This window comes from Phlebotomus papatasi, chromosome 3 (assembly GCF_024763615.1).
Source record: "Phlebotomus papatasi isolate M1 chromosome 3, Ppap_2.1, whole genome shotgun sequence".
NCBI lineage: Eukaryota > Metazoa > Arthropoda > Insecta > Diptera > Psychodidae > Phlebotomus > Phlebotomus papatasi.
Genome location: NC_077224.1, coordinates 12,065,237 through 12,092,162, shown reverse-complemented (window position 1 = coordinate 12,092,162; position 26,926 = coordinate 12,065,237). Strand labels below are relative to the sequence as shown.

Here is a 26,926-nt window from a genome sequence, read left to right as displayed (position 1 = left end):
ATTTTTTTAATTCATTTTTTCAAATAAAATCAAACGAGGATAAGGTAGCTATCGTATATACCTTTCCGTATTCAAATAGGTCACTCTTAAACTGAGTGACACAATTCTGACAGTAGAGGAAAACACACTACCTTCGGGCGACTAAAGCTTCGAACAATTGGATTTTTTCCTATATTAATAATTGATTTTACACACAGCTCTTTTCTGGAAAATTAAGGCACTGGATGAGCTATTAAAATATAATATTATAATGGGCCAAATTAATTTAAAAAAAAAATATTGAAAAAAATTAATTGTGCGAAACTTCAATCGTCCGAAGGTACCGAGCTTTCCCATAATTACTTCATTTTATTTTTACTGCTCGAACTCAAAGAGAGAGCAGTTATATAATCGACTTTTTTTTCAACTTGCCACTGTTCTGGAGCTTAAACGGTAAAAGATATCGACTTCCAGTCTTCGATGACCCCCAATAAAAAAAAACAAAATCTTTCGGCGTTTATATTTCCCCCTCCTCACCCCCCTCTATCCCATCCAAAACCATGTTTTTTCGGTTTTTCTCAAAATTGGTCCAAGCTTTTTGAATGATTTTTGGATATGTTTTAGAGCTGGTCCTGGCGAACATTTCGCCCAAACACACCTATGACCGAAAAATTCGCCATTTTGAATTATTGATGGTCAAAGGTCAACCACTTTGGAGGGCCTATTTTTCAACCGCTTTGGTTAAATTTGGATTTTTTGGAAAGCTATTAAAATTTCAAATCCGGATGCATCGGTCTTCATTGATAATGAATCGGTTTAGCACCGATTTTTTTATTTTCAAATGCTTTTGTGATTTATGAATAAATTTGATCTATAGTAGATCAGTAATATCAAAAGATTATGCAAAAAAGCTGTATCTCGTATGTTCGAGCATTCCACAAAGCTGTGATGCTTTGCCATCTCTTTTATTCCCAAATGATAAAAAAATTAAAATTTACCACCCAAAAAAGGTAAAAGTCAGCTGAGATTCTTTACAACCTCAATATAAGGTACGATCAAGATTTTTTGTACGCACAAATAATTTTTTGCGTTGTAGCAGCAGTAATATATAATATATTATCTAAGCATAAAATCTGCAGATTGTAAAGCTCAAAATTTTTTTCAACAAAGAGTAACAAGTAAAAATTAGAAATAACGATAAAAAATTTAAAAAGAGCAGGAAAAAATAAAAAAATAGCAGCTAAAACAAAAAAAATAAGCACTAAAAAATAAAAAAAAATATAATATATTAAATAGCAGTAAGCAATAAAAATATAATATAAAAAAAACAGTAAAAAAGTAAAAATGTCTGCAATTTTTGAATTTCTGTTTCACTAATCTTATCAAAAAACTAACCAAAAACCCAAAATTAACTTATGAAAATTTCAAAAAGTTTTGAATATTTTGGAAACATTCATTAAATTTTGCACATTCATTAAATTAATGTATTTTAGTAGATTATTAGCTTAATTTTCTGGAGCAAATTGTAACTTTCTGTATTTTGGGAAGTTATTAACCACTTTTTAATGGCATTGTATAAATAAGCAGTAAAAAGTTAAAATTGATCAGTAACAAAAAAATTTAAAACTGTGATATTATCGTCCAAATTTTGGCAAAGAAAAAATAAAGGGCTTTTCGTTCTATCTGCAACAATTTTAAATGATAAAAATATAATTCAGACCCATTTTTGTAAACATTTATTTTTTTACTGACCATAATTAGATATTTTACTGCTCATTTTTAATTTTTAACTGCCCAATTTGATTTTCTTTTACTGCTCGTTTGTTTTTTGCCCTTTTTAATTCTTCTCTGATAAAATTGCATATTTTTACTGCTTATTTTTGATTTTATAGTTTTATTTTACTTTTGATTTTCACTGCTCTATTAGGTGAGATTCTTAACAATCTCACCTACTATAATCCTAACAAAATTTCATGTCGTCCGATCGAGCTCAAACTTGGCCAAAACATGTTTCAGCACTTCCTGATCACGAATATATATGTGGCTAATTTACGTTCCCGGCCGGCCGGCCGGCTGGCCGGCCGGCCGGCCGCTCTTTGGAGCTTAATAGCTCCTAAACTAAAAAAGATATCGACTTGCGGTTTTCGGCAAAGGTTATATATCGGGTGAAAATTGCAACTTGGTGCATTGACCCCCCACCCCCCACCCCTCCTTCCGCCATTTTGAAGACCCCCCTTTTTTTGTTTTCTCAATAGCTCCGCCCCTATGGCATCTAGCGGGCTCAAATTTTAGTATGTTATAGCTGGGCCTTAGAGCTTTCCATCAATACCAAACTTAAGGTCCCCCGACCCCCCTGACCCGAGCTATAAGGGTCCAAAAAAATTTTCTTAAAATGGCCATAACTCCGGTTCTAATTGTCAGAATTTAAAAAAATGAGGGCTTTTTGGAAAGCTCTCGTGAAATGCCACTTCCCCTTCTAACATCGCAAGTTCATAAAACCACCGCTAGAAAATTTTTAAATCTTATAAGTTAAATAACTCAAAAATTCCATTGTGCATCGGGCTGAAATTTTAGTATGTTGTAGCCGTTGATTATACCTATCAAACAAAAAAAACCTTAAGTCGATCCATAAACCCTGACCCGAGCTATAAGGGGTCAAAGTTCGAACATTGACCGGCCTCTATCTCCGGTTCTAATTAACATAGCGACCTAAATTTTACCTTTTTGGTTTCGTCTCGATGAGCACTTTCAGATGGAAGTTCAAAAATTCACCACAGGTGGCGCTGTGATAGCGTCAAAATTCATCGAAATTCAAAGTCACTTTTCTCAAAAACGGCATTGTGCAAGTTAATGAAATTTTAGTATGTTGTAGTCCAGTCTAGGACGTCTCCAAAATGGTGCGTATGTACGCTGTGGTTAAAACAGAACCGGAGATATGAGGGGTCAAAGTTCACGAAATTCAAAAAATCATATCTCCGGTTCTATGTGACCGATTTTGATGAGTGAAGGCTTAAACGAAAGATCTCACCAAATTCTACAACTTTCTAGAATATTTGAACTTCGTGGGACCAACACCAGGGGCGCCACAGTCGAAAAACCAATTTCAATATCACATAACCTCAATTATCTCGACTGTCGCTGAACCGATTTTGATGATTACTTCGACATAATTGTAGAGCACATTTGTCTCTACATTTCGTCCATACATCATTTTCCGCTCAGACTACGCTATCACTCCGATTTTGCCGTTTAAGTGTGAAAAAATTGATTTTTCCCATAATAACGCTTTGAAATCACTCAGATGCCAATTTGACTGCCTCTACTCCACCAAGACACTTAAAATATGGTTTTAAATGGAAAGTCCCACAAAAGACAACAATTCTTTGATATAGTTGAAGTTCAACAAATGACTACTTGGGGCACTCTGTCCGAAAAAACGAGTTAAGAAACAAAAAACCTCGCTTATCTTGGCTTCTGAGTAATCGATGAGATCAAGTTCTACGGCAAAATTATAGAGAACATTCTGGTCTACATTTCACCCATATAACACTTTTCTGTCAGTTCATCCAAATCCTTGATATTTTGGTTTAAATACAAAATTTGTATAATTTCACGAATTTGATTCAAGATAACTGAATGGCGTCTCCCAACTTCAGCTCCAAATCGAATTTGAATGTACTCCGATTTAGCTCACGTTAAGAATCTCACCTACATAAGCCGGTTAGGATTATCTGTCCCTTTTTTTAATTTATTAATTTATTGCTAACGCGACGTGCGTTTTTAAACGAGTCCACCCTGATGTTTGATGTGAATAATTGAATTAAATTACCATAAGAAAGACTCTAAAAACAATTTTTTTCCAATATTATTATAGAAACCTTTCTTTTCGGTGTGTATACCAATATTTTGATAGAATAATTTGAATAAACCGAAACCCAAACGTCCAATTAATTTAAATTTTCTCGAGTTATACAGATCAACCTGCTGAGTAAAGCATATCATAATTTATTTTCAAGAAGAAATTGATCTGACTCAAATAAAATTGAATAGGGTATTAAATTTAAAAATTCAGAATTTCTGTGAATAGAGCATCTCTTCTTTAGTTTCGAAACCAAGACAGAGATCTAAAACAATAATTAGGTTGTAAAGAAAATTTAGAAATATTGAAATGTCTATTTCAATATTTAATAATTTGATTTTAAAAAGAAAATAATAATAATAAATAAAATTTCATTGAGCCAAAACATGTGTATGGTCTCAAAGTACCTTGGCCAGTCCTAATGTAAGCTCTGCATAATCAATTCTCAAAAATTCTTATTTATAAAAAAATTATGAAAATGAAAGTATTCCACGAAAATACATAAAAGAAGCAGTCTTCATTTTGGAATAAAATTAAATAATAATAACTTAAAAAACTATTCCAAGCACAACCTCTCTGCAATAAATTACACAGTAAATCCCGTGCAAAGAAATTAATATTCATAAAGCTTTTAGTGAATCCGAAGCGCCTCTATGACCTAATTTCAAATTTGAAAATAGCATATTTTTGTAGTTTTACTGTAAAAAAAATGTTTAAAGTCAATAAAAATGCTCAAAAGCAATAAATATTTCAAAAAATTTTTTTTGAAAGAATTTCCAATGCCAAAATTAATCGAATAAGCGATTCTGCAAATTTCCATGAAATTTTCACAAAATTGTTAAACCTAATTGGTCAGACGCGTGACTTTCCTACTAGGTATACAATTTGAAACAGTAGTACAATAAATTTTCTCATTGATTTATACGCCACCGTAAGTGCAGTAGAAATTTCTTCGCATGACGAAGAATGGAAGAAGACACTCAATAGACACTTTGAGGTAATTGCTCCAAGAAGTTTGCGTTGATTGTGCGACTCTAATCGATTTTTCATACTCACTTAACAATAACAAAGTTATAAATTTATTCTTAGTCTGGGCACAAGTGTTCGCGGTTAAAAAGACTGTACAAAGTACAAAAATCGTCGAATCAGTATTAGAAATCAAGGGGTGAATAAGTATTTTCTGGAGGGAACTATTAATGAGAAATAGAAGAATCAATCTTGATTTCATGAAAAATTAATAATAGGCTAAGTATTTTCAAAAGATCGACTTGATCTTTGCGCCGGATCGGCGATTGACTTTAGTCTTTACAGAAGATCGATATATCGATACAATTTTTTCATTATATCGAAGATGGAAGCAATAAATTGAAGTCCGATTCAATGCGTGAAATTTAATGCGTTTTGTGAAAATATCGATATCGATAGGTATTATCTTTGTACAAATCTTTATGAAATTCTTGATAAAATGTTGTAAAAAACTTGAGAATTTTGTTTTTTTGAGGAAAGACAAAATCTTTGTGAAAAGATCGACAAAATCTTTGTACAAACTTCGACAAAATCTTTGCAAAACGGTCGACACAATCTTTGTGAAAATGTGAAAAGATCGACAGGATCTTTCAGAAAAATCGACAAAATTTCTATGAAAAGATCGACAATATCTTTGTGACAAGATTGACAAAATCTTTGTGAAAAGATCGATAAATCTTTGGGAAAAGATTGACAAAATCTTTATGAAAAGATCGATAAATCTTTGTAAAAAGATCGACAAAATCTTTGTAAAAAATTATCGACAAAATCTTCGTAAAAAGATCGACAAAATCTTTGTAAAAATATCGAGAAAATCTTTGTGAAAAAATCGACAAAATATTGGTGAATAGGCCGACAGAATCTTTATAGAAAGATCGACTTAATCTTTGTGAAAATATCGAGAAAATCTTTGTGAAAAGTTCAACAGGATCTTTGTGAACAGATTGAGAAAATCTTTGTGAAAATATCGAGAAAATCTTTGTGAAAAGTTCGACAGGATCTTCGTGAAAAGATCAATAAAATTTTTGTTAAAAGTCGACAAAATCTTTGTAAAAAGATTGTCAAAATATTGGTGAAAAGGTCGTCAGGATCTTTGTGAATAGATTGAGAAAATATTTGTGGAAAGATCGACAAATTTTTTGTAAAAATTTCGACAAAACCTTTATGAAAAGCTCGACAGGATCTTTGCGAAAAGATGAACAAAATCTTTGAGAAAAGATCGACAAAATCTTTGAAAAAGGATCGAAAAAATCTTTGTGAAAAGATCGACAAAATCTTTGTGAAAAGATCGACAATATCTTTGTGACAAGATTGACAAAATCTTTGTGAAAAGATCGATAAATCTTTGGGAAAAGATTGACAAAATCTTTGTGAAAAGATCGATAAATCTTTGGGAAAGATCGACAAAATCTTTGTGAAAAGACCGAAAAAATCTTTGTGAAAAGATCGACAAAATATTGGCGAATAGGTCGACAGGATCTTTATAGAAATATAGACAAAACCTCTGTGAAAAGATCGACAATATCTTTGTAAAAAAATTGACAAAAGCTTTGTGAAAAGATCGACAAATCTTTGGGAAAAATCGATAAAATCTTTGAGAAAAGATCGACAAAATTTTTGTGAAAAGATCGACAAAATATTGGCGAATAGGTCAACAGGATCTTTATAGAAACGTCGACAAAACCTCTGTGAAAAGATTGACAAAATCTTTGTGAAAAGACCGACAATTTTTTTTATTAAAAATTGCAAAAAATGGTATTTTGAAAATATACCATGAACTTTATAACGAATACATGCTACAAGCTTTTTGTAAAATTTAAGTTGAGCACAATATTTTCAAAATGTAGGAGTGTCCTTGCACAGTATCGACTATTGACGTCAGCCTTTGCAAAAAATCGATTAAACGATATTTGAAAAAAAATCAAAGGATCAGTAATATACTTTCCTAAAAATCGAAGTTCAGTACGAAGTAGTTATAACGAAGTAGTTAAAGAAGTTCAGTACGATTTTCGTTAAAAGATCGACTAATCAGTTCGATCTTCTCAAGCTTTTTGAATATTCGAATATCAGGGAAATCTTATCAAACGATATAAACGATACAAGATATCTGAAATATCGAAGATCAGTAGTAACAGTGGAAAAAATACTTATCAGTACGATCTTAGAAAACAATTGAAGATCGACAAGATCTTTGCAAACGATCAGATCAAGAAGTGAATGCAAGCTTCTTAAAAAATCGAAGACCTACACGATAAGATCGACAGATCGATACAAGTTCTTTAGGAATATCGAAGACCCGTACGATTTCCAAAAGAAATCGGTAATTAGTGTCCATTTGGCTGATAAATCGATCGATAAGTATTAGAGTGTACCGTGAGCAGTGTAATTGTCTACCCCTTGTCAGAAATTACCTCGATCGAGATCATGCAACAAGAGGCCGGTAAGATATGTGTTATGGCATCTGAAGAAAGTGACCACTCTATTTGTAACTTGAGACTATATCAACAAAACGAAGCGGCTTCTTGACCAGAAAAAAAGTAAATCAGATTAAATTAACATAACACTTTTCTCTCCCTTCCTCCGATCATGCTTTTGAAAATTATACAGTTTCTCCCTGAAAAGCTTAATTGCCGAAAATCTACTGCTGCGTCTATTCTAATTCATATTTCTCAGGCTGTTTTGAACCATGGAAGAAGATTTGTTAAGAAGAAGATGAGGATGAAAGACCAAAGAGTAATACCGTTTGATTTAACAATGTGAAATGAAAAATACACGCACTTGAGGATGGGATATAGTGCTAGATGAGATGGTCTAAGTCTCTATTGGGAGATGTTACAGTATAAAATCACTTTATTACTAGAGAATCGAATTTAATTTGAAATTAATTGCATCAATTGCTTGAGTGGACAGCGATGAAAGTGAAAATGTGCCAGAGTGTCTGTGGGACATTTAATACCATTTATCACCTTTGGCTGAGGTGGAATCGTATTTTGCTAATGAGAAAGACCCCATTGACCCAATCAAAAGAAATCTGACTCTGCGTGATCACGAAAAAAAAAGCCTTTTGATGTCAGTCACTAATTGCTGGAGCTTCTTTTGTTGCAGATTTATAAGAAGTCTCAATTGTGATTGTGCCATATAATAAAATGCCTGGGCTCCACCAGAGAATGATGATGAGAGGGATTGCGTGGGAAGTTGTCTGGGAAATTATTCCATCATTTGTTAACTGACAATCTATTGAGGAACATGACCAAGAGATCACCTGTCAATTTATCCCCCTCAAATTGCTCCTCTTATTTTTTTGCACCTGAATCCAATACACAATGTCTAGTGAATAATGATGCTCGTTTTTTTTTAATCCAAAGTTTCTTGCCAAGAATGATCTGAGAAATGTTCTGTAGGAGATCTTGAGCGTTTAATGATGAAGGAAATTACCATAATGAGGCAACATCCTCAAGTCATAGCAATAAATCTGTTTTTGCAATTCTCCCGCGCGTTTTATGTGCATCCAGAAGACACTTCTCAGGGCGAACTGCCGGTGCATCTTCCATAGACTTGCACACTTTCTAGATAAGGGTTTATTGGTAATTTGTCACACAAGAACGATTTCGTAAAAAATATTTTTTTGAATAACAAATTAACATTAATATGCATACACTTATTAAACATAATTATATTTCGCAAAGAAGATGCAAAGAAGAAACTGTATGAAACTGCCCCATCGTACCCTACACTGGTAGAATCTAAATGACATTCCTCACAAAAAAAAGAACACATGTTTATTGTATTAAATATTGCAATTCGTAATTTAATTATTTTATACTTTTATGTAATTTAATGAGTTTAATAAACGATTACGGGATTTTTACTATTTTTAACAAAAAAGTGATATAGGGGAAAGGTTCACAACTTTGTCCAGTTTCTTATTTTGGACACTTTGAGGATAAAATTGGACACTAAAAATAAATTGATTCAAATTATGGGTTCTTAATCCAATATTTAATGAAAAATGAATTATATCTAAATATTTGTTCTTTTTGGAAGATTTTAACACTAAATACGTTAAATTTTGAATATGATTTGAGTTGAAATTGCTTTGTTGAAAATTCAGTGTGAGAAATTGCTTACGAGAAATAAGATAAAGTGCCCTTGAGTCGACCGGTGGGTCAATATTTCAATATATGATGATGAATTTTCTATAAAATTTGTCACTGATTCGTATTTATTTATGGAATAATTGACCTATTAATCTTAGATCATAAACCAAATATTAGTGCAAATATAAATAAATTGAATAAATAACTTTTCCGGTCTAATTAAGGAACCGGTCGACTTGAGGACACTTTACCTTAGAACAGAACTTTGTGTTTACTTCAGTCTTATTTAGCTGTGGTGAAGTACTAACAATGTTTCTTCGCTTTTTTTGAGTAATATTATTGAATATTCATTGAATATTGTGTTGATTCACGTTAGGGGAAAGTGCCCAAGCTTGACACCATTGGAAGCTTCGTAATGACTAAATTTTTCCTATGTTTCTCGATAAACGTGACTTCGCAATATATTTTAAAAACTGGCAACTTTTCTATAGTTTTTAAAATATGGTTGCGATGAGTCACATATATGTTATATTACATAGAAAATTTAGTCATTACGAAGCTTCCAATGGCATCAAGAATGGACACTGTCCCCTAGTGGTGATTTGTACATTTGATCTGAAGTGAGATTTGCCTTGTGAATTAGATTTTTCGTGTGAAAAATGGGAAATTTTTTAAGACATTTACCAGTGAGGTGATACTCCTTATTTTGGTCAGGTGTTTTTCTCACGAAATTTCGTGAAATTTTAGCTTTTGTGATGACTAGGTTGGACAAGTGCCTGGAGAAACAAAAGAGCATCATCTCTACGAAAGAGATGTAGCGAGAAATGCCTTGAAAGGCTCCCGGAAAGGCCAGGGAATGAGCGAATCCGCAAGTACTTAGAGTACCGAAGTCAACTCACTTTAATGAATGATATGGAAAGGTTCCGGACTTCTTGTGACATTCTACGGTTCCCTTATATGAACAGAAAGAGGACTTGGTAAGATTGGTTCATGAAATGAAGAACAATGGGCATCCTGTTGAGGCGGATTAGCTGTCCAAATTTACAGCCAAGTTGTCCAAATTAATAACCAAGTTGTCCAAAATAAGACTCAAATTCACCTCTACATATTAATTCATTTTTAAACTATTAAGACTAATTTTAGTAAAGACAAAGACAATAAACCCTTGCCAAGTTTCTAAACAACCCTTACGAAAAGAGAGTAGCAAAAAAGTCAATTAGTATTGAAATTATCGCACTTCAAACATGGAACATCGATGCTTATAAGCAGACTGGACAAAAATATGAGCCTTTACTTTAATTAGCAAAAAGTATAACTGAACAGCAATTTAAAAAGTAATTCTTCTGTTTGAATTTAAGACAGTCAGATTCAGTGAAGATGAGAAAAGTACGGAGTGTTCGAAGCCAGAGTCTGTGCGAAGCTTGAAAACCTTACCCTTTTTATAGTACGTTGTCTAAATGAGTTATTTCAAGACAATTGACTGTTATACCGGTTATACCAATCCATGAATTTAAACTCTATGGACTTTACCTTATCATAAAGAGCTGAAGTCTCGTATTGAAGAATCTCACTACGAAAATATTCACTTTCGGTCTTCAGCGACCCCCCTCCCTCTCACAGGTCACGGACTAACTGACGAAAATCACCCCCGCACCTTTCATTTTTTGTTAATACAGTAATTACTTTTCAGTGTGCATTGCCAACAAACATTATCAACATTATCAAGGAAAAATTTGGAATTTGGACAGCGAGGATGACAGATAAAACTAATTCAGCCTAAGCCTAATACAGAACATGGGGTAGAATGATAACTTCGATACTATCGATTCGATCGAATTCATAGTATCGATAAATCTGTATCTCTTAGATTAAGTTAATGATAACTTTTTACGCATTGTTAATTCTTAACAGAATGCGACTGTTGATATACATATTTATAAGATATACAAAAGGTACAGCTATCGTTTGAATTTTTCATAATCGATAGTCGATAGTATCGAAGAGAAGTTATCATGTCACCCCTGCTATAAATGAGAATTTTTCACAGCATTTTCCTTTTAAAAAACACACTAGGGGAGACTGGGGCAAAAACTCACAAATCGAAAAATTCAAAATTCAATATCTTCCAAGGTAAAAAAGATAGAGGCTCAGATTTTTTTTCTATAGATAGCCTCCATTAGACCTTCTTCAATGTGGTAAGTTTCTTAGAATTCAAACAAGGAATTTAGAAAATAAAAAATATCGAAATTTTTAGCCCTATTTTTGAAATATTTTCCTTGCAGAAGATAACAATGATTACCTACTTATTTTCCAAAATTGATGCACTGGTGAATATTTTCTAAATAATTTGGAATTTTTGAATACGAACAAAAAAGAGAACCAAGAAAAGAAACGTCATTATCATGTCTCGCCGCTTCTTGTTTGCATTGGTCAAACGATTTGCAGTCTTTTGTGTGTTGTTTTTTTTTTTTCTAAAATAGAATAAAAAGCGCTTTCCTCGTTTTCTTACTTTTCTCGCAGAGGAAACGGTATTTTACAAAAGTTGTAGATGAACAAATTTTCTATGAAAATATGTACTCTAGGTATTTTTTCAAATTTACGGAAGTCCGTAATGAAGCGAATCAAAATATGATTATACGCCATGTCTGGTACTATTTCCCCCAGCATTTTTGAGAATAGTCACAAAATTACCTTTTAGAAATTGGCTCAATAAACATATTTCCTTACAAAATAGAGGAAAATTACTTTCACAAAGTTGTAGAGCGGTAGATTTCCTATAAAACTGCAGTAATTAGAAATTTTTGAAGCGCTCAAGTTGCTTGTAAAAAAATAAAATGTCCGTTTTGTAACTTTTTGCTCCAGTCTCCTCTACTAAGTTTTTAATTAGACATATATTAGACGTATCTATGTCACAATCTTATTATTTGCTTCTTTCAGCCCCAGATAAACTGAAAATTCATTTCTTATTAAAAATAAGATGATAAAACACTTCCTATCTTTTTTGACATTCTCAGAAAGTATTAATCTTAATATTAATCTTATATGTGACATGGTCATGAAACTTTGTAAGTTTAAGAAGGTTCATGACCATGTCATATACAATATAAGATTAATATTAAGATTAATACTTTCTGAACTACGAGAATGCCAACAAAGGATAGCAAGTGTTTTATCTTGCCTCTCTCTTGTGTTTCGCCCGAAAACTGACCGAAACACAGTTGGCACTCATGGAAAATTGCTAGAATTGCCTGTAATATGATTCAGAAAGCTATTAATACGAACAGTAATATCTTACTCATCGTATTACTCCACTAGAGTGTACTCTTTCTAACACACGTAATATTCCATTTGAAATTTTGAATACTATATACTTCCCTCTCCGGCTTTTCTTAATATTAATATTAATCTTATATGTGACACCACGATCATGAAGGCTATCTATAATTAAAATTTCAAGACTCAATCTCTTTTATTTCAGAAAATAGTGAATATTGAAATTGTCGTTGGGACAAAATTTTGCCCCAGTCTCCCCTATCTTAAGCTTTTTTCTTTAAAATGAACAGCACTTTTGAAAAACAATTTTTTTTTAAATTAATTGCTAATAAGTAAATATATTGCATGATTATTTCACGACGTTCTTATTCATATTAAACATTTCAGTATTTTGCAATAGCGGTTGAAAATCGTATTCGTAATAACATTTTTGTGTTAAATCAATAACATCTGTCGATGTAACTATTATTTATGCGAATGGAAGTAACAATAATGCGGATCATAGAGGTGTTAAAGTGGCAAAAAGAGATGAATTGTGCTAAATCACTAACTCTCTTTTCCCACCTGCTTCCAAGCAGCTTCTTGTCCATCTTCCGCATGAGATATTTTTATTGGAGGGATTTGGGTCGGGACCGGGACAGCGATTAAACAGTCCCGGCTATCATTATACGCTGGAGTTATCCGCATTAGGGATAATCTCAAGGATCAGACCGACTTAAGTGTAATGGAAAAGCGTAATTTCGTTTAATGATCACGCTAACCTACTCCTTTAATATCCTATTCCACCCAGGATTAAAGTGTTACCCTCCCGAAGTATACGTTTAATGTAAAAATCCCTCTTTTTACTGATTTTTGCTACTAAACCTATAAAAATTAATATATTGTGATTTCTAGGGTAAAAATAAACCTATTTCTTAAATCTAGGGTAGCAATTCATTACTTTAATTAACAATTAGCAGCACATAGTGTTGTATAATTGTTAATTGAAGAGTTTTTCATATTTTATAGCAGTACAGTTTTCTTATATGATAATGACAATAATTTTCAGTGCCATTCAGTGCTATCCTTTGTCATTCACACGTTTTTTATAGCTCAAATTTTCATAAGTACTTTCTGCAAAATAAAATAAATGGATAGCAAAATCTCTAATTAATTTTTAAGCAACATTTTACGATGTGAAATTTGCTACTACATCGCATTATTCATTTCTAAGCTCTCTTAATTTAGTTTTATAAGTTTTCTTATCTTTCTTAAAGAGCTCTTTAGTGTGAGAAAACTTCATTAAATTAATTTGTTGAAATTTACTTTATGTATTGGAGTTGAATTTTAATATTGTATTTTTTTGAACTTATAATTTATTGAAATGAATTTTGTAGATGATAAAATTAAGTCACGGATTATTCAAAAAAGCAATGTGAGAGCTAATGATAAAGCTTTAGCTTTATCCCTAATAGATCTTTAGTAAATTGCATATTAGCCTAAAACTAGTTCTTTTACAAAATCTTATCTTGCTTGATGTTTTTGCAATTTGTTCTACAAATGTTTAATATTAAAAAAAAATATATTTTAGTACATTTTAATGCAAATACGAATTTGAAATTAAAGCCATTAAGTCTGAATGTAAATTTCGCGAGAAATTTAGCACAAGAGTTTCTGCAAGTTACCAAACTAAAATCTATGCAGAAGTTCCTCCCTCGTGCATCTCAACTCTGATCTCATCTGGCTACATACTGAAAATTTTCCCGTGAATCTCTTTAAAAAAAAAAGGTAAATCTGTGGGAGAGAAATTAAGCATCGGCTGACTTGTGAAAAAATACAGTAGCTTCCATGCTAAAAATGCTGAATTCTCGTTTGGGTATTGCGGAATTGTGTCGAAGATGGTGGAAGAATCGCGCGCGAGATCCGGAGGAATAACAGCATGGAGTTTGTACCATTGAACACGATGGGAATGCAATGGAGTGTGTCCTCTGTGTATTTTCATGTCTTTATTATCTTCGTTCTGTTTGCTTCACGTCCGCAAACGCAGCCCCACCATAAACCATAATTATTATAAATAATAAAATGAATTAACCACGTTAATGATCGACACAGGTATTTTTCTTTTCTTTCTCACCCAGTGCATTTTCGGAGGGGGCAGAAGGTGGAGAACGATTTTTAAAGTAAACTTATCGTACCAATAATTTCACCTCCCTTCGCGGAGGCCACGGCGGCTTTTTTTTGGCCAGGGAACAGGCGCATATCGTCTGGTTGAATCTCTGAAATGCGTCGAAGGCGAAGAATTCTTTTCGTGGTGAGATTCTTCAATGCGAGACTTCAGCTCTTTATGATAAGGTAAAGTCCATATAGTTTGAATTCATGGATTGGTATAATCGGTATAACAGTCAACTGTTTTGAATTAACTCATTTAGACAACGTACTATAAAAGGGTAAGGCTTTCAGGCTTCGCACAGACTCCTAATGTGTGGCCTAAGACTAGGTATTTAAAATTTACATAGATAGGCAGGATTCATTAAAAGAATATGGAAAAAATAAGAAATGTTCGAAGTCAGAGTGTGTGCAAAGCCTGAAAGCCTTTCCCTACTGGAGATAGATGTTCAAATAATACAATTTACCCCTTACAATTTTAGAAATTATTATTCACCCTTTAAGGACGATTGGGACACCGGTGTCCCATAAAGAAAATAATTTTTCCTGACTACCTAAGGTCATTTTTTCCTTATGTTTGTACGTAATTGCAAAGTAGAAGATTGAAAGAATCTAGAATAATTTTTGCAAGTCTCTAGCTATTTGCTATATAGTAATTTTTAAGCTAAAAAATGACGAATTTTTAAATTCTCATAATGAAAATTAATTTTAATTATTTTATATACTTCCAATTTTTTTTTAAGCAAAATCGTTTTAGGAAAAGAAACTGCAATACTCAAACATATTATTTTTCATTAGATTGAAAATTATCATTCATTAGTATTGTCAGAAAAATTACTTAGATTTTTAGGCTATTTTTGTCCCTATCGCTCATAGAAGAAAAAATACACAGAATCAGACTCTTTTAGATTTTCTAAGGTTAAATGCAAGACCTTTTACTGATTTTATTTATCGGTTTCATTTTTATTGCTGATTTTCGGTCCGCGAAAACTGTCTCGTCGTTAAAGGGTTAAGGAAAGAAAAAATTATCCATTAAAGGGGGTGCAGAAAGCCCCTATCAAGCACCTGTCTTAACGGTCGTTGAATTTAAATTCTCTGCATTAATTAAATACAAATTCTATTTACATATATAGTGTAACTATCTAAGAAAAGAATTTGTCAATTAAAATTCAAATAAAGAAAGGGAATGAAGGAAATTATTATGAAAATCGACGCAATGCTAAACTTTGCGTGCGTAACTTTATGAAAAAAATTGCATGACTTTCCGGAAACCGATTAAAAAGTAATAAAATGTATTTCTACCTCTGTTTGTCTATTTTTCCCATGATATTTAAGAACTTGAATTTGAGAACGGGGCAGATAGGGGTAGTCTAGTATTAGGCACTGTGGTATTATAGTTTTCTTTAGAAAGAATATTGAACAAACTACTATTTTTTTAGAGTAATTAATTCCGCCCTATTCATTGAAATACAGTACAACTCCAATAGAGTCAACACATTTGATTCTCATATACCTGCAATATTTTAGGTTTTTAATTGTTGTAGTTACTATTTCACTATTTCAAAATGGTCTCTGATTGTTACTTAACAAAAGTTGTTTAAAAGTTTAACATTAAACCTGGAATTTATCGTCGCACTGTATTTATCATTCTGATTCAAACACGTTTTATTATCTCAAATTAGAGGTAAATTCGGATATCAAAGGCATAGAAATAAATTATCTAAAAAATAGAATCATCCCTCTTACAATTTTGATAAGGAAAAAGAGAGAGAAAAACAAGAAGTAAAAATTATTAGAGGCAAAAAATTGAATGTGGAAGATGTTCGGTGAAAAACTAGAGCTTGACTACAGGATAACGAACAAAACTTTCTGGCGAACAGTCCGAAAATTCAGAAAGAAGAACAATTCCATCGAAGGAGTAATATCCAAGGAAGGAAATCTTCTGCCCAAAGGGAAGAAGTCTTAGATCGCTGGAAAGAGTACACTCAGTCCCGGGATTATGCACATTTTCAGGACCGGAAAAAACGGGCGAAATGGCATTATGCATCGAGAAAATTTGCATAACCGCAGGGGCTTTCTTTTGAATAAATCGTCCGTAGAACAATTTAGCGCAGAATAAAAGTAATCAGAACAAAACGATTCAACTGCTTAATAGAAATGCATTAACAGACAGTACTTTTTGGCCAGAATTCTTCAATAAATGGTAAGAATATTTAAAAAATTTACTTTAATAAAAGAAATTAAAGTTATGTTCTGAAAAGGAAACACAGTGTTTTCGAATTTCCCGCGTCGTAAGATAGTATACTTTCAGGCGTGTTTAAAAACATTTTTTTAATGTTAATTTTACACCTTATTAAGGGTAGAATTAACATGAAAAAGAGTACCTTTAACCCTTAATACACCTTAAAACGATAATATTTACACCGATTTTGGATAAATACTGCAGGGTAAAATTAACATTTCAGGAATGTTATTTTAACTTTTTCGGATTTCTCTCAGTATTGGGATCGAACTGGAACATCTTCCTAAAATGGCGAAGGATCGACAGGCGTGGACTGTTAACCTTGAAGTCTTTGGCCCGCGACCCCAATAGGGATAAGCGGTTGAAAATTATGATGATGAAATTTAATGTAAAGGAACTTAAAGTCAAATTCAAAATCAAATGCTTGATCTTTTTATAAGAATTCGAATTTTGTAAGAAATACGTTCACCACCCTGTTCATTATGGACCGGTAACTGATGCGCAGGTACACTGAGAAAAAAAAACGGGGGTGCGATTAACTTTTTTCCTCATAACTTTAACGCTTTACAGTTGCAAAAATATATCAACATTTTTTTATGTTAATTTTACACCTTTTTAAGGGTAGAAATAACATGGAAAAGGGTAACTTTAACCCCTAATACACCTATAAAGCATAATATTTACACCGATTTCGGATCAATACTGCAGGGTATAATAAACATTTCCGGAATGTTATTTTAACTTTTTTGGATTTCTCTCACTCAGTGTACTTTTAAGGTAGAGGAAAGTACTCTCCCTTCGAACGTTCATGCCTTCGAGTAATGTGAATTTTCTTTTAGTTTTCCCAAGAGACTTACACATTTCTATTAAATATTAGTTGGCTTAACATCAATTGTTGATAATTCCGTGATAATTTAGTGTAAATCTCTTACGAAAAACAAAAGAAATTCACATTATTCGAAGGCATGAACGTTTGAAGGGAGAGCACTTTCCCCTATAGCATCTAAGTCACGAGTTCGAGCACTTTGCAAAGCCTAGGACGCTGTGCCATCCGTTTAATTTTTAAAATTGGTCATTCCTTTCACAGCGTAGCGTATCAGATTGGATATTAATTTTATTGAAGAATTAATTAGGTTAAATGATTGATAATTTACTATCTGTATAACGCCTAATTGTTTAATCATTTAATTAAAATTCTCTACGAAACTACTTCTGCACTGAGAAAAAAAAGAGGGTGCGATTAACTTTTTTTCATTGTAACTTTAACACTTTTTAGGTGTAAAAATATATCAACATTTTTTCATGTTAATTTTACACCTTTTTAAGGGTAAAATTAACATGAAAAAGGGTAACTTTAACCCTCAATACACATAAAAAGGGTAATATTTACACCGATTTCGGATCAATACTGCAGGGTAAAATTAACATTTCAGGAATGTTATTTTAACTTTCGGATTTCTCTCAGTCAGTGTGGTTGAGATTGGGAGAATGCCACTCCATGCAGTTCTATCTCTTTGGCCAGAATCTCTTGGGAGGAAGTTGAAGAATTTTTGACCCATGAATAATTCAAATGATTGAAAATTTGTGATGTATACACTTCAGTTGCTGGTTTTCATGATCCTTCGACCCGCCCAAGTGATATGCCTTGCCCCAAGAAAATCAATGAGTTGATGAGAATGGTATAAAAAAGTGACCATGCAACCAATGTCTTGGATGATGCAGTTGGCACGCATAAAAATTCAATTCGTTCGCAGTGGTTAGCCAGTGATAGAGGTTTTTTTTTCCTTCTTACAAAATAGTGTAGAGTCATATTGTGCGGCTGACCATCTTCTTAAGTCTTTGCATCATCTTCTGGTTAACCATGTTGCACGCTCTTGGTGAAATCTACACTTCTCTCTCTCTTCTGAGAGTCTCGTGCTCCCCATCTCCCCAACATTATTATATAACGGAATCAGAGAGAATCTTATGGAATATATACATAAATAGATAAAACTTTAATACAGTATAATAAATGGAAGTGGATTGTAGTAATGTGGTTGGAAAAGATGACGATGGCGCGAGACGAAGAAGTTGGATGAGTTGGATGGCTAAAGAAATTGGAATTACCGTAAGTCTAATTCTGATGATTTACTGGCTATTGATATCCTTGTCCTCGTGTCGTTCTTCACCGATAACACACTTCGATCGGCTGCCGGAAGACACACCAACAAAACTAAACAACCAAGCTCAACCAAGAAATTCCAAAAATCGTTAAATGCAATATCGTTCCTCTTCTGGGGCTGTTTATCCAAACAATTTTCAGTTTGTTCTTGATCAAACAATTTCACGTTGAATCTCCCTATGTCAATATCCTCTAAACACAAATGATGCGCAATCTCGGGGACAAAAGAATAAACACCCAAATACCGGAGAGTTTTGAGGTGAGAGACGCAAGGTCCATCGAACGCGATCGCTCTTCGTGTGATTATTAGAGAGAAAACCGATGGAATTTTAATCACTGACATAATTTTTACACATATCTTCATTCTTTATTCATTGGATCTCTCACCCGATCTCGCGAGTGAAATTGCGTCTCTTGCGCGGTGGTCAATGTTGTGATTTCAATATTCAAAGTGCGTCTTTCCGCATCCAACGACAAAATACAACCCAACAATCCGAACAAATCCAGTATGTCCGGTTTACCATGGTATGTACTCCTTATGGATTGTTCTTTTTCTCACCCATCTTCATGGGTAAAATCGGCAAGATTGGGATTTTTCCCAGGAGAAATTTGTGAGAAGAATCTCTTGAAGATCAGGAGATTACCAAGTGGAATCAATTGGAAAATAACCTTTCTGCCACTGAGAAAATTTTTTGAAGATAAATTGGGAATGGTAGTACCTTCTGAAATGAAGATGAGCCGAAGATCAATATTTTTTTCAGGTAACAAATTAAGATAATAATAAATTTCACCGGTTCATTACCGATGAAGACCGATGCAGCCGGGTTCGACATTGCAGTATCTTTCCAAAAAAATTCAAATTTAACCAAATCGGTTGAAAAATGAGCCTTCCAAAGTGGTTGAACTTTGATCTTCAATAATTCAAAATGGCGAATTTTCCGGTCATAGGTATGTAAATCATAGTAAATCATTGAAAAAGCTTGGGCCAATTTTTTTGCAAAATTGGAAAAACCTCATTTTTGACCTATTTTTGAGAGATAGGGAATGTACGAAAGGGGAGGGGGAAAAGTAAAGAGGTTGGGTACTAGATAATGTCATTTGAGGAGGGGTCATTGAAGACCGGAAGTCGATATCTCTTACCGTTTAAGCTCCAGAACAGTGAGAAGTTGAAAAAAAAGTCGTTTATATAACTGCTCTCTCTTTGAGTTCGAGCAGTAAAAAAGAGCGTGCGATTAACTTTTTTTCCTCGTAACTTTAACACTTTTTATGTGTAAAAATATATCAACATTTTTTTAATGTTAATTTTACATCTCTATTAGTGTAAAATTAACATGAAAAAGGGTAACTTTAACCCCTAATACACCTAAAAAGCATAATAATTACACCGATTTCGAATCAATAATGCAGGGTAAAATAAACATTTCCGGAATGTTATTTTAACTTTTTTGCATTTCTCTCTCAGTGTAGAAATCCCCTTGCGGGTAGGCCTTATTCCTTCATGGAATGTTGTGCCAGTATTACTATTATTATTAACAAATTAAGATAATAATAAATTTTAAGATATTTTTAGAAGAAATATACAACGAAGTTTGGAAGAAGAAGTATCTTCTGAAGATATGATCACGATCGGTTAAAGTTCGATATATTTCCGCATATGACTTAGATAATAAATTGAACTCTTTATTGCTAATTTTCGTCAAATGACTCAGATATTCTTAAAAAAAATACTGCAAAGATTGGGAGAAGAATTATCTTCTGAAGATGTCAAGACGATCACTTAACATTTGATATTTTCCAGTACCCGATTTAGATTGCGAATTTACATCAATATTTCTAACTTTTCTCATGGAATTTCAGCAGTTAAAAATATACTGAAAAGATGGAAAGAAGAAGTGTATCTTCTGAAGATACATAGAAGATGAGTTAAAGTATGATATTTTTGAGCAAGTGATTTAGATAATGAATTTAACTTCTTACTGATACGACTGCTACTTTTCATCAGAAGATTTAGATAGTTTTCAAGAGAAAAATCACTGCGAAGATTGAAGAGAAGTTGCAATTTTTGAAGATGTAATGAAGATCACTTACAAAGATTAATAAATTTGATTATCTGATTTAGATTATGAATTTAACTCTCATCAGAAGAATCAATCATTTTTCAAAAATATATTGTTCTCTCATCGAACTCAAGTAGTAAAAATACACATTGAAAAAATTAAGTGTCTTCTGAAGATATGATGAAGATCACTTGAAAGTCGATAAATTTGGTCACCTGACTTAGATAGTAAATTAAACTCTTTATTGCTAATTTACATCAGACATTTTTTTTTGGAAGAAAAAAAATATTGGAAAGAATAATAGAAAACTTATCTTCTGAAGATGTAATGAAGATCACTTAGTAATTGTCAAATTTTGGTACCTGCTTTAGATCATGAATTTACCTCATTTCTAACTATCATCAGAAGACTCAAATCTTTTTCAAAAATACACCCCTCTCTTACCGAGTTTTAGCAGAAAAGAAATGAAACAAAGATTTAAGAAATTAAGTATTTTCTGAAGATGCAGTGAAGATCACTAAAAGGTTGATAAATTTGTGCATATGATTTAGGTTTTGATTTTTCCTATTGCTGATCTTCGTCAAAAGACTTGACCATTCTTCAAGAGAAAAATTACAGCGAAGATTGATTGAAAAGAAGATATATCTCCCGAAAATGTAATGAAGATCACTTAGTAGTTGACAAATTTGGGTACCTAATTTAGATCATGAATTTACCTCATTTCTGACTATCATCAGAATATTCAAATATTTTCCAAAAATATACCCCTCTCTCATCAAATTTTAGCATAAAAGAAATGCAGAGAAGATTGAAGAAATTAAGTATTTTCTGAAGATGCAGTGAAGATCACTAAAAGGTTGATAAATTTATTCGCATGATTTAAGTTTTCATTTTTCCCCTTTATTGCTAATCTTCGTCAGAAGATTTAGATATTTTTGAAGAGAAAAATTACAGCGAAGATTGATTGAAAAAAAGATATATCTTCCGAAGATGTAATGAAGATCACTCAAAGCTTGATAAATTTGAGTATCTGAATAAAATTATAAATTTACCTTACTATTGCTTACTTTATGCGAGTGTTCAGTTATTTCCACAAGTAAATAAATAAATAAATAAACTACCAGGATTGGGACAAGATGCATCTTCTGAAGATATAACTAGGATTACTTGAAAAACGATATATTAGAGCTACAAAATTAGATTGTCGACGATAATTTTCAATTGAATACTGAGATTTTTATCTTCTGAATTATCTTCTAAAGATTTTATCTGATTATCTTCTGAAGATCTAATGAAGGTTTTATGAAAAATGACATTCAAATCAAAATTTTTCAGTTGATCAATCCAGAGTTCTTTTAAAATGGTTATTTAAAAGAGTATCAAGAGTAAGCGTTAAATACGGAGCCACGGTAATCCTAAAGAAAAATTAGAAACAGAAATATCTTCTGAAAATCAAATAAATATTGCATCTGAAGATTTATTCCTTCATTATTTTTTATTTTCCATTTTATTATAATATTATTTCTTGTAGATTGATATTTTTTTATGAATATTTTTAAAGTAAAATCAGAGTTCCGTTACAAAAATCTCAAGAACATTATCTTCTAACAAAGATCACTTGAACATAATTTTATATTGTTAAATTTATGTAACTAGACTCTTTGGATTTATGTTTTACTTAGTAAACCGTAAAATAACATTGCAGGTTTTTTTTAAGACGAATTGGAAATAGGAATATGTTCTGAAGATCAAATAAAAATCCCATCAGAAATTGGAGAGAAGATCCGTTGATGTATCTTCTGAAGATTAAGTGAAGATTGCTAGGTAAACTAAATTGTTAATTACAATCTTTAGTACCTCAAGCTTAGACTGATTTGCCAATAAAGTGTGCAATATTTAGAATGAGATAAGATATTCCAAGCAGAAATCCGAATTAAAAAATTGTCGGAAGATTAAATGAAGATGACTGCATAGTTTATCCGAAAATTAGAAATTTTAATGAAATTATTTCACTTTAATTATTTTAGATTAATAAGCAAACTAACGGTTATCATTCAGTGAAAACTAGGTCGTTAAGTATCTCCTGAAGATGAAGTGAAGATTAGGAGGGTGTATGAGTATAGTACATCTTACTACGAGATAGGGATCTGTTTTAGCAAGAAATCGAAGAGTTAGCCTGTTCTTTGAAGATCATCTAGAAGTCCAATTTTTAAAGGATTTTTAAAGGATCAGTATTTTCAGAATATAAATTGAAGATATCATAGTAACGCTTTTCAAAGATATTAATTTGAAGATCTACTTTAAATTAATATGATCTTCATGGATCAGTATATTACTGATCATCAGAATTGAAAACTTTTCACAGAACTGAAGAAAATAAGAAGCTATCTTCAGAAGAGCAAATGAAGATAACTTTGTAACACTTTTCGAGTATCAATATTTTGGTTTTCTATTTTGAAAATCTTCTTCAATCTGCACAGAAAAAATGAAAATTCCTCACTGAGGTTTAAGAAAATTTGCTTCTAAAGATCTAATGAAGATTACTAGGTTGGACTATAGGATAATAATAGTCTTTCAGTTTTCTTTTAGTTTAATGTAATAAACTCTTTATGGGTTAGTCTTTTCCTCACTGATCGTCACAGAACCACAGAATTTAATTAATAGTTCGTTTAGAGATCAACTGAAGATCAAATGAAGATTACTAGGGAAGACCATAAGAGATTTAGATTATAGGTTCTTTATGGATCAGATTTTATCTCCTAGATCTTCACGGAAACAAGGACTATTTTGCACAGAATCACAGAAACCAAAGTCCAAGGGATCAAATGAAGATCAAGTGAAGATCAATCGAAGATGTCCGAAGATTAGAATATTAAGGACAAAGAGGACACTGTTAGGATATGGGAATGACTGAAGTGAGTTTGAACTTGGCGATCATTGATAATTACGCCAATAAATCGAAGAAGATAGACAGAATGATGTCACTGGACATTGCGATCGTATTGTGATGATCATCATGTGGATGTGTTGAAGTGCATTCCACACAACTTGTTTTGTTATTGCCATTATATAACACTTATACTGATGATGTATTCTGCGATTCGCGAGTGATCTCTTGGTGCAACCCCTTCGAGGGAGATCACGGAGATCACGAAGATCGCGATCGTCGATGAGGTTTTCAGCACCAGCATAAGAGAAGGTGCTTGATCGAAAAGTGGGCAAATCAAGCTATTGGGACTTTTTGGTGTCTCTTTGACCAACATGATGGTCAAGGCAAGATCAACGAAAAGACAGAAAAAAAAACGGTCAAAACCAGCCAAAAGAATTGTCACTTTTTTGAGCGCAGCATTTTTGCCAACGCAGAAATTTCTCTCTTGAGAAATTAATGATCTTGTTTCCTCATTAATACCATCCGATCACCAAGAGATCCAACATGAATAGAGGTGCCTTGTAAGTTTATATTTTTTTTTTGTGAACCAATCTCAAACACTAGCTCCTCAATGGAAGTAAATTCTTGTCCATATGGATTTGTTAGGTATTATAGACTAACCGTCAGTGATTGATCTTGTCCCGAAGTCTCCTCTCTCTCCTCCTCTTTTGTAATCCAATAGGCAAACAAATAAAACGTCTCTCCCGATTGCGGAGATATTCAAACTAATTGTCCAAAACAAGTTATTCAATAAACTCCCGGGAGAAAGAGATCTTGAGCTTCAAAAAAAAACAACACTTGAAATTGCACTTGAAATTCTTGAGGACGTTCTTGGTGGCTGTTTTTTACGCGGTCTTTTCGCGGAAACACACTGATCTTGGTTGATCAAAACACTTAAGAGACTATAGGCGAATAATCTCTTTTCCCTCAAGATGTTTTTTTTCGCGGACAAAACAGCAAGAAAAAGCCCCAAACTTCACTTGGCAAAAACACGTGCTTATTCGGTCAGAGTTAATTGTAAAATACTCTGTGTAATGTGGAAAGAGACTCCGTTTACCTGTCTGCTCGGGCCGATGCTGCCCCCAACCGCCCCACACCTGCCCGCACCCAAGAAGTCAACCAACAAGAAGACTCCAACTGTGGCGCGCACACACCGTGATCACCAACGCCGAGATGGCGAGATACCTGGCCAAAGACGATGGAATGAGAGGTGCATGGGCTGCCAAAGGAGAAAAAGTAACGGAATGAACCAACCGACACGATGATGACTTCTTGGAGCACCTCTACACAGTCACAAGATCTTTCTCTCTCTTGGATAAATCGGCCGAATACCATCATCTGTTCCCAACTGCTTCATTCTGGCCCGCGATATCGTGAATGTGTGTGCACCTTGTGTGTGATCCACTCTTTTTTATTCCCTCCCTGCACCACCATCGATCGACCAGCGAACAGGTAAACTCGATCGCGCGAGTCAGGGCCTTGGACTTGACTCATGATCGCGCTCCGGTTTTTGCCCATCAATGCGCCGCTCAGGCGGAATAGGGATACTATCGATTTCCAGGTACTGAAATCGATCACTTGATCATGATCTCTGTTTTTGCAGAGCCCCTCAAGATCACCTCAATGACCACCTGTGATCATCCTAAATCCTTTATCCACATCCCTTACTTTTGAATATTGAAATCGATCACTTGATCATGGACACTTTATTACAAAACTCTCCAAGATCACCTAATTCCCTAAATCCTCTGTCAACAGAACATGAACAGAATTAGGATACCATCGATCCGGTGGCAGCCAAAATCCCGAGAGCCAAAATCCCGAAAGCCAAAATCCCGAAAAGGCCAAAATCCCAAAAGCCAAATTCCCGAAAAGGCCAAAATCCCGAAAGCCAAAATCCCGAATGTTCAAAATCCTGATAGGGATGAAATTATATGGAGGAAAATGTTTAGAATAATTTCCTAAGACACAGAAGATTTCCCTTTGCCTCCAGAAAGCGCGGATGCAATCGCGGAAGTAGCTATGACACTTTTAAGAATTCGGGATTTTGACTTTCGGGATTTTGGCCCATTCGGGAATTTGGCTTTCAGGATTTTGGCGTTCGGGATTTTGGTACAATCTATTACAAAGGCCCTAAAGTGATCAGTTAATTAAGTTTGTGCGAGGATCACTTAAATTTACTTTGGAATAAAAGGCTGTAAGTTTAGAAATGAAGAGGTAATGATAATCAAGGAAGATCATTTCCTGGTTTTGCCACCGATTTGTAGAATTCTTTATATAAATCGGTTGAAATTTGTCCTAAAGAAATTCAGGACATGGTTAAAGAAACAGGATGTACACCTAAAAAAAGTCCTATATCCTGATCCAGTTTGTAAAGATCGATCTGAAGCTTCAAAATCGATAGTACACCAGAAGATCAGGTTGAAGAATTCATTAGCGCGACGTATGTTCAAGTGATCGATTATAAGGGCTTTAAAGTCATTATTTAAATAAGTTTTCGCGAGGATCACTTAAAGTTGCTTTGAAACAAGATTAGAAGTTCAGGATGAAGAGAAAGGATACAGACGAATAATTTATAAAAGGGGAAATTATGCTCAAATGATTGATCTAAGGGCTTGGAAGCACTTTTTTGGTTAGATCAAATTAGGATTTTATATAAAATTGAGATTCAAAAGCAAGGATATAGACCATTTATTTAAAAGAATAATCAGGATCTTAAAAATAGGTCAAATCAACATTTGTAAAGAGTATCCATGACCAGGTATTATCGATTCAAAGGTTCGCAAGATCGATAATGATTCTGCCTTAATATAAGCATGAAGGAAGAATAAGAATAGTACAAAAGAAACAGGACGATCGTGATCGTACGTGGATCATCAATTTATGTAATTTTTAGGGTCTTTGCGAAAAAATGGAAAAAACGGATCATGATGGATTTCTGGATTCAGGAATTGGTTGTATTCCTATTCTAGCAAGGATTTAGGATTTAAGGGTAACTTCAAAATCTTCAAAACAAGTTTCAGATAAATAATAATGTATACAAGCATTTAAGATGAATAGGGCTTTTGCAGAAAAAAAGCGCTTATAATCGATTTCATTATTCAAAAATTAAGCAATTGATGATTGGCAATTTTTCGGTGATCGCCAGTGCGAAAGAA

General features: G+C 33.2%; 1 protein-coding gene across 1 annotated transcript in view; it reads right to left on the bottom strand.

Moving 5' to 3' along the window:
• LOC129807755 (uncharacterized) overlaps window positions 1-24,796 on the bottom strand; it is a 75,066-nt gene extending 50,270 nt beyond the window's left edge. Inside the window, exon 1 of the mRNA XM_055857221.1 lies at window positions 24,390-24,796. The gene's annotated coding sequence lies outside the window, so the exon portion shown is untranslated. The remainder of the gene's footprint in view (window positions 1-24,389) is intronic.
• Between the last annotated feature and the right edge of the window lie 2,130 nt (window positions 24,797-26,926).